Consider the following 23,987-nt stretch of genomic DNA (forward strand, 5'->3'; position numbering starts at 1 on the left):
AAATTTCATGAATGATCAAGATATTCTCTAGAGCGGATCTTTTATTCCTAGAGTTAGTATAACCCACTTGCACTAGACAAATTTGAAAACATTTTCGAATACAATTCCCTATTTGATGGGTTGTAATTGGTCACAATTTTATGCCCCTTTTAATGTGTTGGATCTCTTGTCTAACACCTTCACCAGTGGGGAAAATGATGGTTTTCTCTTTGCAGTTTACTAAGAACCAACGAATTTCTAGCCAATCCATCTCTATCAACATATGGTAAGATCCTAAAGGCAGTAGGTTTTGATTCACCTTGATTTGTTGTCCTCCTATCTCGATAAGACATTCCTCCACCTTGGCAGATACTACCTTCTTTGCTCCAGTGGCCATTTGTACTAGCCATGGGTTCCTAAATTTAATACTCTTCACATGACACATCTCAACTAATTTCAGATTAACATAACTTAAGCTTGCACCAAAATCTATCAAAATAGAAACAGGACAATTAACTAATTTACCTTCAAATTCCACCATCATTGGTTGATATTCAACCTGATGATCTTCCAATGCAACATTGATTCATGGTATTCTCCTTGCCACCTCCCCACGTGTAGATCCTTCCTATATATTGGATGTTGGATCTCTTCTGGCACGGTGAGGAATTTTTTTATAATAATGGGGCTCCCCATAGCCCCAACATTGTAAATGAGGTTTATGCTATTGATTCTTTTCTAGCTTGCTGGACATCTCTATTTTTCTAGTTTTTCTTTATGCTCGAAGTTTTTGCATATTTTTCCCAGAAGGTCCATTTGGTTGATTCTTATGTGTAGTCTTATTTCCAGTCATTTTGGCACTTTTGGCATTTTGAAAACCATTCTTCCCTTTTCTATTTGGCCCTCCCTTGCTGGCATCACCTTTTTGTCTCATATGTTGATAGTAGATTCGAGATTTTAGGATAGCCTCATCCATGGACTTTGGCTTTTCAAATTCCAGTCTTTCCTTGATGAAAATTGTTAATTTTTTTATAAAACGTTGCACTTTAGCTTTCTCCTTCTGAATATAGTGAATATATTGTAATGAGGAGATAAACTTAGTTATAAATTTATCCATGGACTACTGTCCCAAATTCAAGCCGTGAAATTCTTTCTCTTTTTTTCCATAGAACCATTCTGTCAGATACTCATTTTTAAACTATCTCTGAAAGTGTCCCCATGTTACCTCTTTATCATCCAATCCCCAAATAATTTTAATCTCCTACCACCATAAAGTTCCTTTACCCTGCAGTTGATATATTTCTAATCGAGCCTTAAGGTTGTCATCATATTCATAAATATGGAAGTATTTGTTCATATTAATTAACTAAGCTTTGGAGGCTTCTTTCACCTCTCCATCAAATGTTCGAGGTTTGGTTTTATTAAACTCTCCTTTCATTTCTATATGAGGTCTCTTATTCCCTTTACCTCTCGAACCATTTTCAGATTCCTCTTCATTATCAATTCTACCTCGCTCCACCTCCACATTGTCCTCCCCTTGTCGATACATTTCTCCTATGTTTCCATCTTCTAGACTAGGGTTTGTATTTCTTTGATTCTACCTATCTAAGATACTTTTAATTATTCTCTCTTGTTCTAGCCTTAGTTTCTCATTATCGGCACTTAAGTTTGTCATTTCAACAATGTGTTCGTTTCGTGACTTTCTCCCACTAATTGAGCCCACATTTCGGGATTAGCTTTTGTATGTATTAATGGTCGAGATACCCTTCTTGATCTTATGGGTGGAGTTATTCCTGCTCATGTCCTCATGTCACTCCTTATCTATGCATCATTATATTTTTTTATTTCAGAATTTCCTAATAGGCCAAAACATCGTAACCATGGAGCTTTGATACCACTTGTAACATGTTCTCACATACACCGTAAACAAAAAATTATACACAACAATTACATGTCCATCTTGAATCCGATAATAAACCTTGAAGGGCTTAATATATTATGGCCTTTATCATAGGAAATTTGTTGGTTTCCAAGCATTTACAACCCGTGATGAGGGTATTCATTGTAATATTGTTAACTGTTATATTGGAAATTTCGCTATTGTATTTTTTTATTAAGGACAAAATTTTTGACTTTTGTATGTAGATTAAATTTAATGCCACTTGACCTATTGTGTGGAAGGAATATCATGTATTGGTCCTCAGCAACTTTCTCACTTAAATTTTAGCCGGAATTCGCACTATGACTTACTGTATTTCCAATTTGAGTAAAGCTAGTTACTATACAAACCATGTTGTAAGATTTTTCCTCATATTATAAATGTGTGGATTGATTCTCATGGTTTAATTAACTTTAATGTGTTTGTTTTTAAAGTAAGGTCAAGTTCGAATGACACCGTTTTTCTTTTTGTCTTATCTATTCTTTATTATATTTATTTAAAATAAATAACGAGCGTATGCATATACTTTATGTTTGACACAATACTCACACGACACATGTATTGTTGTTGCAATTAGAGTTTTTATGTATTATCTTTAATGTTGAACCTTCGAGCTTGAATTGTTATTATATTTTTTTGTATGATTGTTCTATACATACCCAACAGTAATGGGTCTCGAAATATCCTCGGCCATTTTTTCACCCATGGGGTCCTTATGTTACTGTAGGCAGGTTATGGGCCACTATGGGATAAAAATCGAAGGTGAACAAGAACCCTAGTCTTATTTCTTATAGCTAGTTTCTACTACCCATTTCCATAGGGTTTGTTGCACTATACGATTTGGATTCACTAGTCTTACCGACTAACCCTACTTGTGCAAGAAAAGAGATGTAAAACTACTGAAATGGATGCCATTGATTATTGAAAAGGTAAAATGCATGTGTTTAAGCTACTTCTGAAGGTAAACATGGAAAAAATCATCTTTTTGTATTTTTGAGCAATTTTATGCAAAATTATTATGCATGTGCTTTCCCTATTTTTGACTGTGCAGAGGTTGATTAGCGAAAGGAAATGGAGTGGGTGTTTGCAGGGGGTTAGGAAGGTGTGGAGAGGACCTAAGGGATCCCTAGAACCCTTCTAAAGATTTTCACCCTGCTCAGATCTTGAAAAAACGCTCATGTTATCTTCTACAGGAGGCTGCAGGGGATCTACAGGAAATTCTACATGAAGTTCTACAGGAACAGGCCAAAAGTGGTTTTTAGAGGATTGATAGTGGAAAAATGGTAGGGAAGTGGAAATGAAGGATGGATAATGATGTTAAGAGCTGTAGGACCTGGTTAATGAAGCTAAGGAGTGATGAAGATGGTTGGATTTGTTCAAGGATGAAGAAAGCAATGTTGCACAAAAATGTAGAAATTAGGGCTAGTTGGGAAAGTGTGGCAAATGAAGGGAAGGAATATTGAGTGAGTGACTGGAGCAAGTTGTATGATGGAGGAAGGGTAGGTAGGAATGTATTACAGGTGTTTTGCACATTACTTTCCAAAAATGATCCAAACAAAGACTAAAAAACAGAGATATATCTATTTTGACCTAATCTGCTCTTAAAAACTAGAAATATGATGAACAAAAGTTTATAGACAAAAAATTATGCAAGAGAGCTTATGGAAACTGAGCAAATATAGATCTAAACATGGAAACACAACTTGTAGATCAACTTTGCCAACTCAAAATCTAACACTAGCAATTGCATTGGAAGGCAAAAACAATGTTTTTGTGGCAGCAAGTGTACCTTGGTCTCAATTCATGATCCCAAGGAGGGAGAAATGAGATCAAGGACTGCTTGGTAGCCCTTTTGTGGATATTTTCTGTTATCAAACTATCAAATCAACCTAAAACATGAACAACTATCTTAATCATCAAAACCAACCTAAGGAATGAAGCAAGAATTTAACCTAAATAACATAAATTATTCTATGAATGCAAGGAAAACACATAAAAGTACACAAAGGAGGTATTGGAACTTGGATTGGGCCAAACCCCAAAAGCTACAACCTCCTAAGAAAGATCAGAGCGGGTGCAAAGCTAGATTCATCTTCATTGATCAAAAAATAATAGTTACATCCCAAAAACTGTCTACATGAAGAAGCTCGAAAATGCGCTGATACAGGGCTGCACTAAAGTGCGAAAATATACTAACAAAATGACTAAAATATAACTAAAATCTGACTAACAAAACTGAACCCCTAAACCTTCCTATTTATACAAATGGGGACCTCCAACCGTCCTCCTAAAATCAAGGAACTCGGCTTCCTGGAACTAAAGATAACAACAATCCTACTTGACTTGCTTGCCTGCCCCTTGGCTTTGTGCTCCGATTTTTTGATGGAGAATTCGAGTTAAGGGCTCATAAATGAAGGGGACACCCTCCTACAAATCCTCTCCCTTGTTCTTGCACGAATTTGGCTACCAAGTGCTCATTAAACCTTTGATTTTGTCTCAAAATTGACCAAAAATCTGCATAAAGCACACATTAGACTTTTTGGCATAATGACTAACCCAATTCACTCTATTAGCATAAATATGATTAAAAACATGCAATAAATTAATGAGAATGGTGGATTAAGTCGAATTATGAGGCCAAATGAGCCCATATAATTATCCATTTCTGGGGCTCATCATCACCCCCCTACTGAAGGTGTTGCTCATCCTCTGAGCAACTAATCTATCTCTTCATTATTGATGGCTCTTGTGGCCTCCTTATCATCTCAATATTCTGATGTGGTCTACTCATGTGTGCCATAAAATTCTGCCTTCTTGTCCATGTCCTTCCACTTCTCCTCCTATTTTTCTCTTCTTCCTCACGGTCAGAAGGAATGATACCATAAGTGAGGGCTTTTATGTCACCTTCTGCTGTCATGTTTTTGAAGACTTCCCATGCTATAGGGAGTGTGAATGTATGGAGGGCTTCTTCCACTAAAATTTTAATTAACGCATGGTGAGCCAGCTGATCTGGACTCCCTGCCTTAAACTTAATGCTGGAATCTATGAATCCTTTTGTCATTGTGCTTATACCCCTTTTGAACACCAAATGTAGGGATGGAGACAAGAATTTTGAAGAAAATAGGAAAATAGGGGAAAACTATGTTTTTTTTCTAAGAAACAGACAGACCTTTTTTAACATAATTTCTCCCTTCTTCAGGCTTAATTATTCCCTAAAATTGCATCACTTCTTTTGCAGAAACATGCAACAAATAAAACTGTTTGTTTTCTTCTTTTCTTAAGAAACAGACAAAATTTTTGAATGCAATTACTCTTCTTTTTCACGTTTAATCCTTCCTTAAAATGATATCATTCCTTCCAAATTTTGATAATCAAGGTGGGAATGCATGGAGCCTACCTTCTAAAGCCAAAATTTTTGCAAAAACCCGTGTTTTCTTCTAAAAAAACAGCTCACTGCCCCTCGTGTAGAACTCGCTGTAGGTGCTTCTGTAGAACCTATTACTGCTCCTGAAATTTTTTTGTGATTTTACACAACAGCAATTTGCAATTTTTCCTCTCTTCAAACTATTTCCAACTTGAATTTGCTTAGTTTTTGAAAAGAAATCAATTTTTTGACATAACAAAGAACAAATAACACAACTTTTTCTTTTAGAGAGTGGACAGTCTTGCAAATTCATTTTTTTTCACACAGGCTTAGTTTCTATGGTTGCATCTCTCTTTTTAGAAGAATGTGAGAAAGAAGAAGACAGACTTCGAATGCAGAGGGAAAAAACAGAGAACTGTGTAGAACTCAGAGAAGATATGCAGGCAGACTTTTAAGCTTCATTCTCCTTTCTTCAATCCATTGTTGTGTTTTTAATCCACCACCTTATACAAATTAGTCGTATGTAGATAGGTTTCCCGAGCCTACCTTGTTTCAAGCTCGAAATTTGATAAAAATCTCGTATTTTTCTTCTGCAGAGCTGCTCTCTGCCCTTCCTGTAGAAATCTGCCTATAGACGGTGTTCCTGCTCCTGTAGAACTGTTACAGCTTCTTGTAGAATGCCGATAAGTAGAAGGGTTTTGGAAAATGGAAGAGAATGATTGGTTCGTTGTTATGGAGGTGGTATAGATATTGTTGCAGCTGTGGGGACGATGATAAAATGGAAACAACGGTGGTGAGAGTATTTCAAAGATGAGTTCTTACGGCTGTTTATGGAGACTTCCGTTGATGGAGGGTGAGCTGACCAAGTGTACGTTGGCCCCATGCAGACCATTGGTCCCCACTACAGTGCTATTATGAAACTTCATGTTTTCTGCCTATTGGTCACTTGACATCAGTTGCGATGGAGATTAAAACATCTGCCACTACCTGTTTTTTAAATTTCCCATGAGTTGACTATACACGTGTGTTGTGTGATCTCCGGATGAGTGCAATCGAACCAGCTGAGGGTGTCGAGTTAACTGGCCACCTTTTTGGCTTAATCCAACCATTTCATTCATTCACGAAGTTTCAAATCATACAGATGAAAATAGAGGAACTGGTTTAGACATTTACTTGTAAGTCGAAATGTGTGTGTTGCTTGATTCTTTTGCTGCTGCATGCTCATATTCAATTGCTGCATGCCTATATCCCTTCTGCTATATGATTTTTGTTACTTGATGTGTGGCTATTTTTCTTGTGTAGGTATCCTCTGGTTGGATCTAAGCTGCAGGAGTCTGTTTCAACCTTTAGATTTGCACCCTCATTCTACTAATGCTAGATTTTTGCAGGACAGCGACTTGTTTCGTCCATAGCTCCCAAACGATAGACTAGATTGACCTGAAATTTTTTGAACATGTTTCTCTCATCATTATGCACCTCCCATAGAAAAAGTGTGGTTAATGGATGCACGGATTTCGAGAAAAACTGAAAATGGCTGAAGGTGACAGAGGTCAATTTCTTGGAAGCTATGCACTGGAATTAGCTCAAATTTCTTGGGCAGGTTACTATCACCCATATGCATCTCCCCATGAAACAGGTTTTTAAATGGATGGATGGATATGGAGAAAATACAAAAATGGCTGAAGGTGATGTAGGCTAATTTCTTGGAAACCGTGCATTGGAATTGGCTAAAATTGCTTGGGCATGTTGCCATCATCCCTATACAACTCCCCATGAAATAGTGTTTTAAATGGATGCACGGTTTTCAAGTTAGGGAAAAAACAAATTTCTGCTCTATGTATTTTTGTATCAGAGCATTATGCAGTTTTTGCACGGTAAGAAAAATGAGCTTGGGGTGTGATGCAGGCATGGAAATGATGGAAGAGGGGTTGGAAGACTGTAGGAGGATTTATAGACCCTTTATGAAGCTTCCCTATTCCTCAAACTGCTTTTGAAGTCCATTTCTAGCTCTCTGTAATTTCTACAGGATCCTCCTGTAGAAAACACAGTTTTCAAAAAAGAAGCACAGTGAGGTGGAAAGGATGTCAAGAATGATGGAGAAGGGTGAGGGAAGGTAGTATAGGTGCTGTTATTGGTTTCAGAGCTTTCTTGGCACCTGTTGTTGCTTCCTGAATTTCTCTTGCAGACCTGCAATACAACCAGAAATTCATTTTTTCTTTTTCTTTTTTCTCTCCTTTTTTTTTTGAAAACAACTAGGGCGCCTCAAGGAGGTTTTCAACCTAATTGTCTGCCCTGGGCACCTCCAAGGGAGGTTTTCACCCAGGGATCTTATTCTCTTTTCTTTTCTCTTCTTTCCAATCCATTGACCGCCTCATGGAGGTTTTCAATCAATGAGCCAATCTGACGTGCCTTCGAGGAGGTTTTCACCTTAGATTTTTTTTTCTTATTTTTCTTATTTTTAATTTTTTCTTTTTCTTTTCTACCCTACCCTACTTGAAAAACAAAATCATTTTCAAGTATAAGAATAGTTCCAATGGAGCCATGTCCACATCGAGATGATAGACAAAATGATATGGAGGCTTGAAACGCATGCTTTGACAGGTATCGGGATTTCAGAGAACAAATGATTTGACTTTGAAGGGATCAAGCATAGTTGAGGAAGAGAGTACTGCTGCAACTTAGTGACTGTCTAGAACCATATCTCAATATAGCTGTGATGTCATTGGTCCTTTTGCTGATCTTTATCATTCTTCATGTCTTCTTCTATCATGACCTTCACATCTTCCTGTTTTTTGTTGATTTTTCTCTTGAATACATGGAGGATTTGATGGTAACCATGAGGGAGCTATCTCGATCTTTGATTTTGATGCCTTCTCTTCATCAAGTGCAGCCCATGGTCCTTTGATCTCCTCTTTTCAATATTCTTTTGCTAGATGTGGTCCTTCAATGCTTTCAATATAATCTCTTTTTTACAATATTCTTCTTGAGCTATGGTGAATATCATTGAGCTCAAGAGGAGTCATTTGGACATGTTGTGCCTCAGCATTATAATTGGGTTGAGCTACTCCAATGTGTGGGTTTTGAAATGGTGGTATGGGTAGTTGAGTGGGGGTGTATATTTGAGATGGATGTGGATGGGGTTGTGGTTGGGCAGGTGGTTTCCCACCATATACTTGTTGAGCCTGCATGTTATTTGGGTTTGAGTTCAGTTGAGCAGGAATTTGGGGCTGCCTTGGTGGAGCAGGAGGCAGTGGTTGCGGTTGAGCAGGTGGTGGAGGCAAAGGAGTGAGAGGAGAGTTGTACTGGGGCCTCCACCCCTGATGAGGTGCATTCCACTGAGGTTGTGGCTGAGCATAGGGATGAAATGGATGAGTAGTTGGTTGAGCATGATATTGAGATGGATACAACCAAGGAGGGGGTGTGGACCAGGAAGGATGAACAGGGGGACCCCAAGAAGGCATGGAAGTGGCTTGATAGGGGTTGTAATAAGTCTGGGATGTCCCTTGCATTCCCTGCTGGTAAGGTCTGGGTCCATGTGGCCTCATTTGGTTCATGAAATGGAGTAGTTCAGTGGCACCTTTGGCCCTCTGATATGCAGCTTTAATTCTGGGCAAGGAAGGGCACTAATTCATAGGATGGTCTTCTTCACAGACAAAACACACTTATATGGAGTGCAATGGACATTCGTTCCTAGGATGCTTTCTAGTGCACCTGGGACAAAATATGGCCAAAGCCCTCTCGACTTCATCTTGCTTTCTTTGGATCTGCAAGGTATCCATTTTCATGGAAATAGTCTGTCTCATCTTGCTCTTGAAATCTTCCCACATCTTTCCAATTTCACCTTCAATGGATGAGTTGGAAGAAAAGGTACTGCTCCCAACATTTTTTTTTTCAGCCATTTTCTCCAGAGGAATGTTTTCTTCTTCTTCTCCCCTATAGGTTCTTAAAATATGTCTTTCTGTCCACCTAAGGGTTATTCTTAATCACAACCATCGAAGAATAGAGAAGGTTGGTTGTGTGAAGCAGTGGGGGTGTTGTGAAAACATTTTTCTGAATTATCTCTACTCCTACAAGGCATGAAAGGAAATATTTTTGGTTGATTTTTGTTTTTTTCTCTGCTTGTACCTGCAAAACTGAAATTGATTGAACAATAAATTGCAACTAACTAAAATCTATCTTGCCGAAATGAAAATGTAGAATTGAAATGAAAGTGGGAAAGGACTAATCTATTTTGCTGAAATAAAATTGCAGAATTGAAATGAAAGCAGGAAGTAGCTAATCTACGCTTGTTGAAATGAAATTGCAGAATTAAAATGAAAGCAGGAAATGTCTAATCTACACTTGCTGAAATGAAATTGTGAAATTGAAATGAAAGCAGGAAATAGCTAATCTACGTTTGCTGAAATGAAATTGCAGAATTGAAATGAAAGCAAGAAATGTCTAATCTACATTTGTTGAAATGAAAATTGCAGAATTTGAAATCAAATAAACTACTTAGCATAATGTTGCAGAAAAAAATAGAAGAAAGCAGTAATCACAAAGTACTCTGACGCTTCCCCGGCAATGGCGCCAAAAAGATGGTGAGCTCCAGTATTGCAACAATGATACTGCAACTCCTGGGACTGCCTACTTTACTTTTATCAACCCAGTAGTTCGTAACAAACTTGGAAGCGACGATGCTATATGCACAAGTACTAGCTTTTACTGCAGGCTGTCATTTGATCAGCTGGCACAAGTTCGCTAGGAGCTTAAGCCAACTTCTATGAGTTCTAAGAAGAATCTTTTTATTGTGATCGATGAAAGCTAACTCAAAAGAGGCTAGTCTACTTGCAGAAAGAAGATGAAAGCTAAAAGGAAACGCAAACCCTAGTCTTACCAACTAACCCTACTTGTGCAAGAAAAGAGATGTAAAACTACTGAACTGGATGTCGTTGACCGTTGAAAAGGTAAAATGCATGTGTTTAAGCTACTTCTGAAGGTAAACATGGAAAAATCATCTTTTTGTATTTTTGAGCAATTTTATGCATGTGTTTTCACTATTTTTGATTGTGTAGAGGTTGATTGGCAAAAGGAAATGGAGTGGGTGTTTGCAGGGGGTTAGGAAGATATGGAGAGGACCTAAGGGATCCCTAGCACCCTTCTGGAGATTTCCACCATGCTCAGATCTCGAAAAATCGCTCGCGTTATCTTCTACAGTAGGCTGCAGGGGATCTATAGGAAATTCTACAGGAAGTTCTAGAGGAACAGGGCGAAAGTAGTTTTTAGAGGATTGATGGTGGAAAAATGGTGAGGAAGTGGAAATGAATAATGGATAAGATGTTAAGAGGTGTAGGACCTAGTCAATGAAGATAAGGAGTGATGAAGATGGTTGGATTTGTTCAAGGATGAAGAAAGCAATGTTGCACAAAAATGTAGAAATTAGGGCTAGTTGGGAAAGTGTGGTGAATGAAGGGAAGGAATATTGAATGAGGGAGTGCAACAGGTTGTATGATGGAGGAAGGGTAGGTAGGAATGTATTATAGGTGTTCTGCACATTACTTTCCAAAACTAATCCAAACAGATACTAAAAAACAAAGATCTATCTATTTTGACCTAATCTACTCTTAAAAACCAGAAATATGATGAACAACAGTTTATAGACAGAAAATCATGCAAGAGAGCTTATGGAAACTGAGCAAAAATAGATCTAAACATGGAAACACAACTGGTATCAACTTCGCCAACTCAAAATCTAACACTAGCAATTGCATTGGAAGGCAAAAATAGTGTTTTTGTGGCAGCAAGTGTACCTTGGTCTCAATTCATGATCCCAAGGAGGGATAAATGAGATCAAGGACTGCTTGGTAGCCTTTTTGTGGATCTTTTCTATTACCAAACTATCAAATCAACATGAAACATGAACAACTATCTTAATCATCAAAACCAACCTAAGGAATGTAGAAAGATTTTAACCTAAATAACAGAAATTATCCTATAAATGTAAGGAAAACACATAAATGTACACAGAGGAGGTACTGGCACTTGGGTTGGGCCCAACCCCAAGAGCTACAGCCTCCTAAGAAAGATCAGATCTGGTGCAAAGCTGGATTCATCTTCATTGATCAAAAGATAATAGTTACATCCCAAAAACTGTCTACAAGAAGAAGCTCGAAGATGTGTTGATACAGGGCTGCACTAAAGTGCGAAAATAAACTAACAAAATGACTAAAATCTAACTAAAATATAACTAACAAAACTTATGCCCTAAGCCTTCTTATTTATACAAATGGGGACCTCCAACAGTCCTCCTAAAATCAAGGAACTCGGCTTCCTGGAACTGAAGATAACAACATTCCTACTTGACTTGCTTGGCAGCCCCTTGGCTTTGTGCTCTAAGTTTTTGATGGAGAATTTGAGGTAAGGGCTTATAAATGAAGGGGATACCCTCCTACAAATCCTCTCCCTTTTTCTTCCACGAATATGGCTGCCAAGTGCTCATTAAACCTTTGATTATGTCTCAAAATTGACCAAAAATCTGCATAAAGCACACATTAGAATTTTTGGCATAATGACTAACCCAATTCACTCTATTAGCACAAATATGATCAAAAACATGCAATAAACTAATGAGAATGGTGGATTAAGTCGAATTAGGAGGCTAAATGAGCCCATATAATTACCCATTTCTGGGGCTCATTAATACCAATTGGAGTAGTTTTTTGATACCTAGAAAAACCAAATCAACTTGCGTCCAAATCAAAACCATGAGAAAAATTCCATGAAGATGCTGATAATGATGAGTAAATCCCCATATTTAACAAAGAAACAACATGTTGGGTGAGAGAAAGAAGTCTAAGAAGTGGAATTTCCAATATGGACATTTTAAGGGGAAAAGAGAAAAATATTGATATCAACCAATCTTTTGGCCATTAGTGAAACATGCATAAGTATAGTGGTCGTCAATTTAGGTTGCAATTCAGTCAAGGCACAAGCCCATGATAGAGGTGAAGTGTATCGAACAACACCATGATGGAATTTAAGGCATTTACCTTAGGTTAATTGAGAAATCTTTGGCTTTTGGGGAATAGAAAGAGTATTGAAATGTGCTCTTCTCAAAAAGGAAATCCAAGAGTGATACGATAGCTCATAGAAGGACCACATGCAAATTGTAACTATATTCCATTTCTGAATCCAAATGATTAACCAGAAGCATGGACGACAACAAAGATTTCCTCATAGTGCATTGGCCATCGTTTAAGGCAAGAGGACAAGATGGATGAAGATCGTGAAACCTGGGAAAGCTAAGGTTGAGAGTGGGCGTAGTTGTGAGCACACCAAGTTTCCTTAGAAATGTAGAATGCCAAAAAAAAGCCAGGCTCCAGTGTAGGCACTATTCATACTCTATGTGGATGTTTTTAATTAGACAGAGGAGAATGAAAATAAATGCTTGGAATTGGTTCTGGTGAATAGTTTCTGCATTGATCACAACCATACTAGCATGGATGTATTTTATAGCATGATATTAGGAAAAATAACATTGATGTCCAATAGGTGAGCTATGATGGCAACAAATATTAGCATTGATGTGCTTAGTGTATCAAGCTCAGCGGGAGACCCATGGTTGTTGGCATGCTCTATAGAGAATCATCATAACATGTCTATTAGAGAAGCCATAAAATGATGCCTATGGTGGTTGGGAGTCCCATTCTTTAGAATCTATTATTCCTCAAGATATGAACTCAGATACTCTTCAATATAACACAATTGATTAGTTCTCAGAAAGAGCTTTCCAATGGTATGTGGATGTCCATAAATGGATCTCGAGATCAAAAGAGATTGATAGCTGAAGTAATGACCTTCAAGAACTTAGAAGCAGACCAAATTTTAGAACCAGAGAAGCACGCCGATTATTGAAACCTCGAATTTCATAACCTTGAAAACTTAGTACTAGGGAAGTAATCTGTACATCAGAACCCCAAATATCAGAACTTCAAAATGTCAGAGAGTCAGAATTTTGGGACCTCGGAGGGTCAGAATCTCGGGATGTTAGAAGGTCAAAATATCAAAGGTTTATTTAAAAGAAACTCGAGATAACATGGAACTAGGGAAGCAAAACGAATTTCAAAACTTCATAACTTGTAAACCTCGTAACTTCTTATCTCAAGACATCGAAAGGTAGGAATATCAAAACCTTGGAGGTTCAAAACATCAAAACTTCAGAATTTCATAGTTTTGTAACTCATTATTAATGATCCTTCTTAAAAGCTTCGAGGGTTGCGGGGAGCATGTATTTACAAAGGAATTCATTGGCAAAACCAAAGTATCAAGAGACCCTTTCTCTCTCCTCGAACAGGACACATGGTTGCAGTTGATTGGCCCTCAGGAGCTTACGGTGGCAAATAACATCAACATGAAATTGTTTTATGGAGGACACGTGGTAGTTAGTTTTAGCATTATTGAGTGGCATAATAGGGAAAATATAGGTGACATCTATCACTACTAAGGAGATGCCACGTGGGGTTGATGACACAAGTGTGATGTCACCATGGAAGTATATTTCAGAGGTTAGAGATTTTGTAACTCATCTCTAATTGAAATTTGAGAAAGCTCTGGTACAGGGAGCATCTGATGTTGTTATAACTTGGTTGTGGAACCCAAAGAACCAAGAGCATAGAGAAAGAACACAAGGAGATATGCCCCAAGAAATATCTTAAAGGGCTTAGCACCTACGTGCTATGGAGACACCACATGGGTATTTCAAAGGTCAGATATTTTGTAACTCATCCCTAATTGAAATTTTAGAAAGGTATGATACAAGGAGCTTTTGATGTTGTTGGAACTTGGTTGTGGATCCCAAAGAACCAAGGGCGTAGAGAAAAAACACAAGGAGATAGGCCCCCAATAGGATCCTGAAGGGCTTAGTACCTAGGTACTATTTCACCGGTTAGAGCACACATTCCTATGGTGGAAAACTATAAGAGGCGAAAAAAAAGGTGCTAAAGCCTAGGCTTGGAATTTCATGATCTTGTAATATTCTAGAAGCTAAGAGTAAATGAATTGGTAGCTAAGATTAAATGCTCACAAAAGAGTTTTTCATTGGAATAAATATCCACTGTCAGTATCGTTGAGTCATGGACGACGAGGACCACAATTGCACAAACGATTTAATGGAGTCAATGGTGACTTTCATAGGCAGGAGACAGAGACAAAGAGGACCATGATTTGCAGAAGTAGCAGTTAATTCCAGAAAATCCATGCTTGATATTTCTTGCACACTACAAGGAATCAATTGAAAATGTGGCAATGTGTAGAAGAGCTTATTAATGAGACAACATGTCGTGAGAATTGTATTCCAAATTAGCCATCGTCGTAGTGGGAATAAGAAAGGCTAGTGTAGCTAAGTAAATGTGCACAGTACGGTTGGTGTCACATGAGTAATGACACCTGTAGGGATTGTTGATTCAAGGTCACAAGGACCATGATTGCATAGCAGAATTTAAAGGATTTTGTCATGAGCTGAGATAAGCCATCCCTGATCTTGCTTCTGTGCTATGAGAAATTGAATGAAGATCAGAGCCTCAGGTATAGGATATTTTTTCATAGGTAAATCAAATTCTCCATCAAGTTGAGCTCACGAGGTAGTGTACCATGTTCTCACATACACCATAAAAAAAATCTATACACAACAATTACATGGTAACATAGCAGTGATATTTGATAGTTTATTTTATGCAGCCGAAGGATTTTAATAGTTTAGAGTCTATTACAATATACCATCACTCCCATTCATGTTGTTAAGATATAATTGGGACGTATGAAAACATTGTTAATCTTTAGTGGTATATTTTTGTATGGTTAACATTTCTCCAACCCTAAGGTTAAGATAGGGATTTTCCCAACACCTTAGGTCATATGTTATGATGCTTCTCAATGGCCTCCACCATTCCTTCTATGTGAATCGATACCTCCACTCCGGATGGCACCTAGCTTATGGAAGACCATGGATGTGTAACCACCTCTTGTTAAGAAATTTACTACATAACATAAATAAATACTGAGAGGAATAAATATAAAATTAACCAGCAATAACCATAAACACATAAATACACATGTTTATCCAGGAAAACTCCAAATCCGGGGAAAAACCCAATCATAATGAAATTTCATTATCCTTGGCCAAAACCCTGGCCAATCCGGCCAAGTGAGCCTTCACCGTTCACCTCCAGGTCTTGCATTACAATGAAGTCATTCTAGCCTTTTATAAGCTCCATTACATATAATACCACGGGCAGAATACTATGGGTGCACAATACCATGTGCCCCAAAACCATCACTGTTTAACCTGGTCAACTTTGACTCTATCTTGAGTCAAGTTTACCTAACACCTCCTCCAACTGTGGAGATAGATGGTTCAACTTCTTGGGTAACTACCTGCCTTGCACCCTCTCGACTTGTTTTGTCATTTCGTCTCTCAGTGATAGGAGTTTTTTCGATCTGCGACTTGATTATGGCATTTAGGTGATCCGAAAATGGGGCTCTTAGGTTTCTTGTCTAACTTACGAGAACCTCTCCCACTTCCAAAGCTTTAAATTTTCCCAAGTCTTAATGATTAACCAATGCGGAATTAAGAAATGCTTGAAAATATGGGTGTATGCTTGTATTTGCTTTCAACTGATTACTTACTTTAAAATCTGTTGTTTTTTCTAATATGGGAAGGTACTTAAAGTGATGTATATATATGCATATAACAGTAGTTAAAGCAGTAGTAAAAACAAACACCTAAGACAACAATGTAATATGGAGTTCACCCTGATATCTTGGGCTACGTCTCCTTTGAGCTCTAATCAACTCGATTAGGCTCTCTGGGATTATGGTAATAGTTCTTTTACAAGTGATACACTTAACTCCAATGTTTTACACCAGAACATTGGGCTGAGAACACCATCTTATCCCTTGGCTCTTGGAGCTCTTTAGCTTTCTAGTTCTAGCTCTTGGCTCTGGCTCTGGCTCTTGCTCTGGCTCTTGGCTCTGACTCTGGCTCTGGCTATTTGGCTCTGGCTCTGGCTCTGGCTCTCAGCTCTCGCTTCTGGTGCTCTCTCTAGCTCTTGGCTCTGGCTATAGCTCTGGATTCTCTAAGCTCTTTCTCTCGGCCTTTTCATGCCTTTGTGAGTCGCTCGACCCCCAAGCACCTCCAACAACAATATATGCTGCTGTCAATTGAGCTCTCTGGCTCTACGGCTATGCCTCCAACCTCTGACGGCTCTACCTATAGCAGTGAGTTCAGCTCTGGCTTCTCTGCTTCCAGGTCTGCTTACTACTTTTCCTCTCTTCTCCTTTCTCTGTTCTCTTTGTTCTTGGCTTAAGGCCAATCTGTCTCATGATTGTTCGAATCCCTTCTTTTGGCTGTTACAGTCACTACATCGCCTCACACGGAAAATGGCCACCTGTTCCGTAATAGATAAGTGTCAGGTTCACCGGAAACACTCGATGATTTGAAACGGCCGTTATTTCCATTTACTCCAAGAATTCCCACGAACATGAATCTTTGCCAACTCATCGTCCACATTGGACTCCAAACCTTTATGCGCCGGAGCTTAATTCTCCGTCAGGTCCAGTTTCCCATCGGGTGCAATCTCCACCATTAGATCTGAAGCTCCCACATTCTACGGTATTCACTCATTTCGTGCGATTGACTTGTTCAACTCTTAGCGCGCGATGAGAGGCGGTTTTCTCTCTCATACGCCAGACATGCTTCGGGTGGTGAATGGAATCACTCGTTTTTGTCCAAATCTGCTTACTGCCCAAGGATGCCCTCGATATATTGCCGGTTTTGGAGCGCGGGACCCACCTTTCACCTTACCACTTTCCCAATGGTTTTCCCAGCTTCCATGTGACCGAGCACTCGAGCCTTTTCCTTCTTGAGGGGTATTTCCCAGCGATGCGTGCTAATCACGCATCAGAAACGACCTTTATTTTCTGATCTTGATTTCCCAAGTGCTAGTTTGCGCCACTGCGTGGTCTCCATGGGCCTCGGTCAGCGTACTTTGACTGAAGGTCCTTTTTGCTCCATGTTGGCTGCAAATCATCATTGTTCAGAGGTTATTTCTGATAGGCTTCAACATCCACAAGACTTTAAACTCCAGTATGAGCTGTTACAGAGTTCGAGTAGCTTTAAGAGAGTTTAAGGATCCAATTTTGGATCACACTTTCCCACTAAAAGAACATTTGGTCCACCAAAAGACTGATATACTGATCTAAACAATAAATGAGAGTAACAACACCCTCTTCTTTCAGCCTCCCTACACTTGCCTTTGCATAGTGCCTCTAAACCAAAATCTTTGACCACTTCCCTTCTTAGATGGGTTGGTCGTCTCAGGAAGAACTGTTTTCCTCCTTGAAGTCATGCAAAACTTCTGCTGTGAAATTTACAGAAGGTAGTTTGAACTTCTTTTCCTTGATCCTTGATCCAAGGTGGTTCAAACAAATGTGAAGTACATCTGCTCCACAAGACTTTCATGTGTACCTGTTTGAAAAGCTTCCAACAAAAACTGTTAAAAATAACAGACATACAGACAACAACTGCATGGGCTAACTCCTAAGTCAAGCATGTAGGAAAAAGACCTTTAGGACTCTTTTCCAAAAGATGAAACACTTCACCATTATCTCCACTTTAGAGACCAGGTTGACCTTTCTCAAGCCAACATTATATTCATCTCATGCTTATGCATGCATTCCCTCTATCAACTTTCGCTTAAGTACATTGTACTTTCGAAGCTGAAATGAGCATATTGTTGCAGCAATAAAGGGAGTTTCATACTCAACTTCTTTCCATTTACCATTTTGGTAAGATCCTGCAACTTGCACTTATTCTGTAAAGAAATGCAAACAGGTGCATCACTATACATGCAACCTTAATTGGATAAGAATTCTAACCATTTCTTACCAATCCATTTCAAAGGTCCCTCCTTTGTTTTCACATCAGCATCAATATGTGAATCATCCTGAACCACATCAATCATGGAATCTTTATTTCCATCCCTGCCATTTTCCTTTTCCACCTTCTCCTTCAGCTTTGGTGGAAGCAGTTTTGGATTCAAAGTCCAACATCTTTCAGTAAGATGCCCTTGCTTATGGTAGTAAGTGCAACACATGTGCATCCTTTTGATAACATGATTTGCCTTGTCTTGTGGACCTTTGGCTGCTTGCTTCTTTTCCTTCAAAAGTTTCCTATATGTGGCGATCCTCTTCCAACATCTAGAAACATAATGGTTATCCAAACCACAAAAGGAACATGGAATTATTTTTCCATGCATTACAAAATCAAAAGGAATTTTTTCAGAACCAGATTTATACCTGCCTCTTTCACCTTTATTACCTTCGTGAAGAGGGGAGAGAAATGAAGAAGTAGCTCCCTTTAGAACGCTATCACTTTCTTCAAGGCTGTCAGAGTTTCCACAACTCTCTGGTTCAAGTATGTGCTTCTGAACACCTGCATCATGTGAATGATGTTTCAAGCTATTACATTCGTCCTGAATACAACCCTCACACTTCTGAGGTAGAGGACCTGCAATGGAACTCCTTTCTGGAACTGTTTCAATGGCCTTCATGGCAGCTTTGGAATTCTCTCCATAAGATTGTCCATGGCCAAGACCCAAATACTTAGGCCTTTCCTCAGCCATTATTGGTTCAAAAATACCTTTTGCATGCTTTCCCAATCCTTTTCCTTCATAGCCCATCTTAGACATTAGCTTGGAACCCATGCCCCTGGTATGTTTTTCAAAAGAACCAATATAAGCATTCTTATAAGAATTCGAGGACAAACTGGAATGGTTTACCTCTTATTCAAGTTGATACTTGGCCAAGGATTTCTTTGCAGCAAAGAGTTGTGACTCCAACTCATGCATCCTTTTTAGGTTCATACTTGCAATATGAAGTTGCCTCTCCATTTCTTGCAATTTGCTAGAAAGCATCTGCTTCTCTTCCTCCATGGAATTCAGCTGCTCTCTAAGTATGCTACTCTTCCTTCCCTCCTCATACATTTTTCTCACCATATCCATCATGGTGGATAATTCTTGCTTCATATCTTCATCAAAGACTCTTGTGAAGAAATAAGAATTTGAGGACTCACTTGTAGAGTTTGTTATTATGCCAATGAACAAAAGAACTTCAAACAAGATTAATAAAGAGCTTATTCAACAACCTGTTGCAACAAACCTCTTATGCTTCAAGGATTGCCTTGAGGTCCTTTCGGATAGAAGAATGTCTTTAGCTCTTCTTCCTTCTTGTCCTTCTTGGACTAAGCTATCAATAGCTTTCCCTTCACCTCTGCAAACTCAAGCAATAGTCAGTCTGCAACCAAGCATACAATCAATGAGGCAATCAATCCTTGACTGTCCAAACACCTTTCAGACGAGCAATTCTTTGCCCTGTCAATCAAGCATTCTGATACAACCTTCTTTGAAGGTGGGGTTATTCAATCTTAAGCTCTGATGCCACCTGATCTAAAAATGGGGCTCTTAGGTTTCTTGTCTAACTTACGAGAACCTCTCCCACTTCCAAAGCTTTAAATTTTCCCAAGTCTTAATGATTAACCAATGCGGAATTAAGAAATGCCTGAAAATATGGGTGTATGCTTGTATTTGTTTTGAGGTGATTACTTACTTTAAAATCTATTGTTTGTGGTAATATGGGAAGGTACTTAAACTGATATATATATATATATATATATATATATATATATATATATATATATGCATATAACAGTATTTAAAGTAGTAGTAAAAACAAACACATAAGACAATAATGTAATATGGAGTTCACCCTGATATCTTGGGCTACGTCTCCTTTGAACTCTAATCAACTCGATTAGGCTCTCTGGGATTGGGATTATGGAAATAGTTATTTTACAAGTGATACACTTAACTCCAATTTTTTACACCGGAACATTGGGCTCAGAACACCATCTTATCCCTTCGTTCTTGGAGCTCTTCGGCTTTCTAGCTCTGGCTCTTGGCTCTGGCTCTAGCTCTTGCTCTGGCTCTTGGCTCTGACTCTAGCTCTGGCTCTTTGGCTCTAGCTCTGGTTCTGGCTCTCAGCTCTCATTTCTGGCGCTCGCTCTGGCTCTTGGCTCTGGCTGTAGCTATGGCTTCTCTAAGCTCTTTCTCTCAGCCTTTGCATGCCTTTGTGAGTCGCTCAACCCCCAAGCAACTCCAACAACAATATATGTTGCTGTCATTTGAGCTCTCTGGCTCTGCAGCTCTGCCTCCAACCTCTGGTGGCTCTGCCTATTAAAGTGAGCTTGGCTCTGGTTGCTCTGCTTCCAAGTCTACTTACTGCTTTTCCTCTCTTCTCTTTTCTCTGTTCTCTCTGTTCTTGGCTTAAGGCTAATTTGTCTCATGACTATTCGAATCCCTTCTTTCAGCTGTTACAGTCACTGCATCACCTCACAGGGAAAATGGGCACCTGTTCCGTAACGGATAAGTGTTAGGTTCACTGGAAACACTCAACTGTTTAAAACGGCCGTTATTTTCATTTACTCCAAGAATGCCCACGAACACGAATATCTGCCAACTCATCGTCCACATCGGACTCCAAACCTTTATGCGCCAGAGCTCATTTCGCATGGTTGATTTGCATGATCGTTAGCGTGCGATGAGAGGCAGTTTTCTCTCTCATCCGCTGGACACGCGTCGGTGTTGAATGGAATCACTTGTTTTTCTCCAAATCTGCTTACAGCCCAAGGATGTACCCGATATACTGCTGGTTTTGGAGCACGGGACCTGCCTTTCGCCTTAGTGATTTCCCCACGGTTTTCCCAGCTTCCATGCGACCGAGCACTCGGGGCTTTTCCTTCTTGGGGGGTTTTGCCCAGCGATGTGTGCTAATCGCACATCAGAAATGACCTTCGTTTTTTGATCTGGATTTCCCAAGTGCTAGTTTGTGCCACTACGCAGTATCGATGGGCCTCGGTCAGCATACTTTGACTGAAGGTCCTTGTTGCTCCGTGCTAGCTGCAAATCATCATTGTTCAAAGGTTATTTCTGATAGGCTTCAACATCCACAAGACTTTAAACTCTGGTATGAGTTGTTACACAGTTCAGGTAGCTTTAAGAGAGTTTAAGGATCCAATTTCGGATCACTAGGGTTTCTTCCTTTGGGCAGTTTGTAGGTAAACTCCACCACCCCTTATTTAATTACCCCCGGATCTGCTACAAGATTACAAATTTGTTTCATGTAATATTATAACGATACATCTGCTTTGTCAGAGGTATGCCAAGAGAGCCAGTGTTGTTGTGTGAGGGCAAGAGGGCCTGTGGAGTAGAGAAGGGACAAGATCAGAGTATATGATATCGAGTGTGATCTATTTGGAGAACTCTGAGTGTGAGTGCACTACTAAGATGATTCCATGTGTGCCTAAGCATAAAGATAAGGTCGAGAGGAGAGATCTTGAGTGAGTATGTTGATGTAGAGTGGGAAAAGTGCAAAGAGTTTTGTGTATTAGTGTAGACTGTAGAGGAGAACAATGGGTTGCTACAGATTTCGCAGAGGACAGAGTGCTTCATGGGCCAAAAGGTTTCTTAGGAAAACATAGATGAAAACAGGCAAAGAGGCTGCTAATTACAGTGTACATCAAGTTTTCTTTTGAGTGTGGCTTGGAGCCTGCATACAGGAAGTTAGGGCTTCCATCTCTAGTGGGTTTCTGAGAAGGCTTGGGGGTTGGTGCCTCCTGCAAGTTGGTGCTTGCATAAATCCAATGAGATGCAAGTTGTTTTTTACAACAAATCCATGAATTTCATTCTTTAGAGTGCGGTTCTGGTAGGGTGATTAGGTGTGCGAAAAAGGAGGGAGTCGGTTCTTCCCACTAGTGGGTACTTGCCAACAATCAAAGGGATTTGGCGCTTCTTATGAGTGAGTAGGTGCTCCCATTTTTACACCAATAACAACAACAAGCTTTGGTGGTTTTTTCCCGGAACGGTTTCCATGTTAAACCTTTGTGTCTCATTTTTTAGCTTCTTGTGATGTGCATGCTTGTATTCATTGACATAGCTATTGTTATGGTTTATTAATAGTTGCTCTTTTATAATGTATGCCAAGTTTCAATGAGTAAAGATAAATTGGCATTTTAAATTAGCCTTAATATTGATTCACCCCCCCAGTATTCACATTGTGTCTAACAATTGGTATCAAAGCCAAGTTCCTTCATAGATAACTTAATCGCTAGAAGGTATATCAAATGGAAACAATGGCTAATTAAGTTTGGCTAACAACAGAAGTGGTTCCATTTTTAAATGGATCAGACTATGAGTCCTAGAAGATTAGAATGAAGCTTATTTAATGGTAATCAATGAATACATTTAGTTGTCTGTGATATATGGAGAGAGGAATTAGTTCAATGCATAAGCCAAGGAAATCATCATGAAAGGGTTATCTAAGCTAGATGCTGATAAAGTGAGGCGTTGTGAGTCAAGAAGGGAAATGCTATACAAATTGTAATGTCTATATGGAGAAGAAATTTATGCAGCAACTAAGGAGGTCGGAACCTTTTTGCTCAAGCAATGAAATTGAATCTGTGAAGACTACTGATAATGAGAAAAGAATAAAGGAAAAGGCAAAGGCATCTCTAAGAAAAGATGCTCAAAATATTGAAAATCCTTCTTCCAATAAAGAATTTTCTTTCCATCACTCTTGAGTTGATGACGATGAAGAATCAGATGAAAGGCCATGTTGCTCAGGAGGTAAGCTATTGCTTTGAGATAAATGTAAATAAATAGGTCATTCATTATGTAGATGTTCATGTGAATCACTTGAATATACAGATAGTCATGCATCTAGTAGTAGTAATGAAGATAGCACCACTTTAGTAACAACAGAAAATGAGGGATCCTTTGAAGAAGAAGAGAGTATATATTGTGAAGAGAATTTGGGTATCATTGGAGGTGATGAAGATGGAATACTCCTAAGACCTGTGGAATATTCCATGGAGACAAGATGGGTTTAGATATTTGTTGTGGTTGAGCTAGAACCTCTAGTTTTTGTAACAAGAATAAAATAAAATTTCTTCACATGATTGATTCATGAATCGCGTGTCGTGCCTGAATGAATAAGAAACTGAAACTTACATATTCGGTTGAACTTATCCTTGAGCTCTATGTTATGCTCATTACCGGTGATTTGAAAGTAGTAACTGGATATCTACTCTGATCCACAACATTGGGTGGATTGGCAGTTCCGATAGCAAGGATCGAAGTGAAGCCATATGCTCTTTGCAACTTCCTGAAAACTTCCAAATCAACGCCCATCTTTTCTATGTTATGAGGGAAATCTTCCACTTCCATCTCTGCTATGCATTGCTATGCTATGCTATGAGGAGGTTAAGCCTAGTACCAAACCCTGGAAAACACATCTCAATATTTACTTTATTGGTGGAATAGCTATAAGAACATCTAAATCTATAGCTATTTTATACACTTTGATATGAAATAAATATGATTATAAATCATTATTATATTGTTATAATATAATGCATCAATATAATACAATAGACCAATTAGTCCAATACCATGCCTTCTATACTGTAATACCATGGTTTATTAATATTATAGTCTAGTGTGATGGCTTATCATAACAATGCTTTGTTTGAATATCTTGGGTCAACACCAACCATACCATTTAAAATGGATCTCTCTCATGTTTTCTCTTCTTTTCACTTGAGACACTTCATTTATT

The sequence above is a fragment of the Pinus tabuliformis genome, chromosome 9 (genome assembly GCF_031772625.1).
Source record: "Pinus tabuliformis cultivar Carrire ecotype Pingquan chromosome 9, CPIR1, whole genome shotgun sequence".
In the NCBI taxonomy this organism is placed as follows: Eukaryota; Viridiplantae; Streptophyta; class Pinopsida; order Pinales; family Pinaceae; genus Pinus; species Pinus tabuliformis.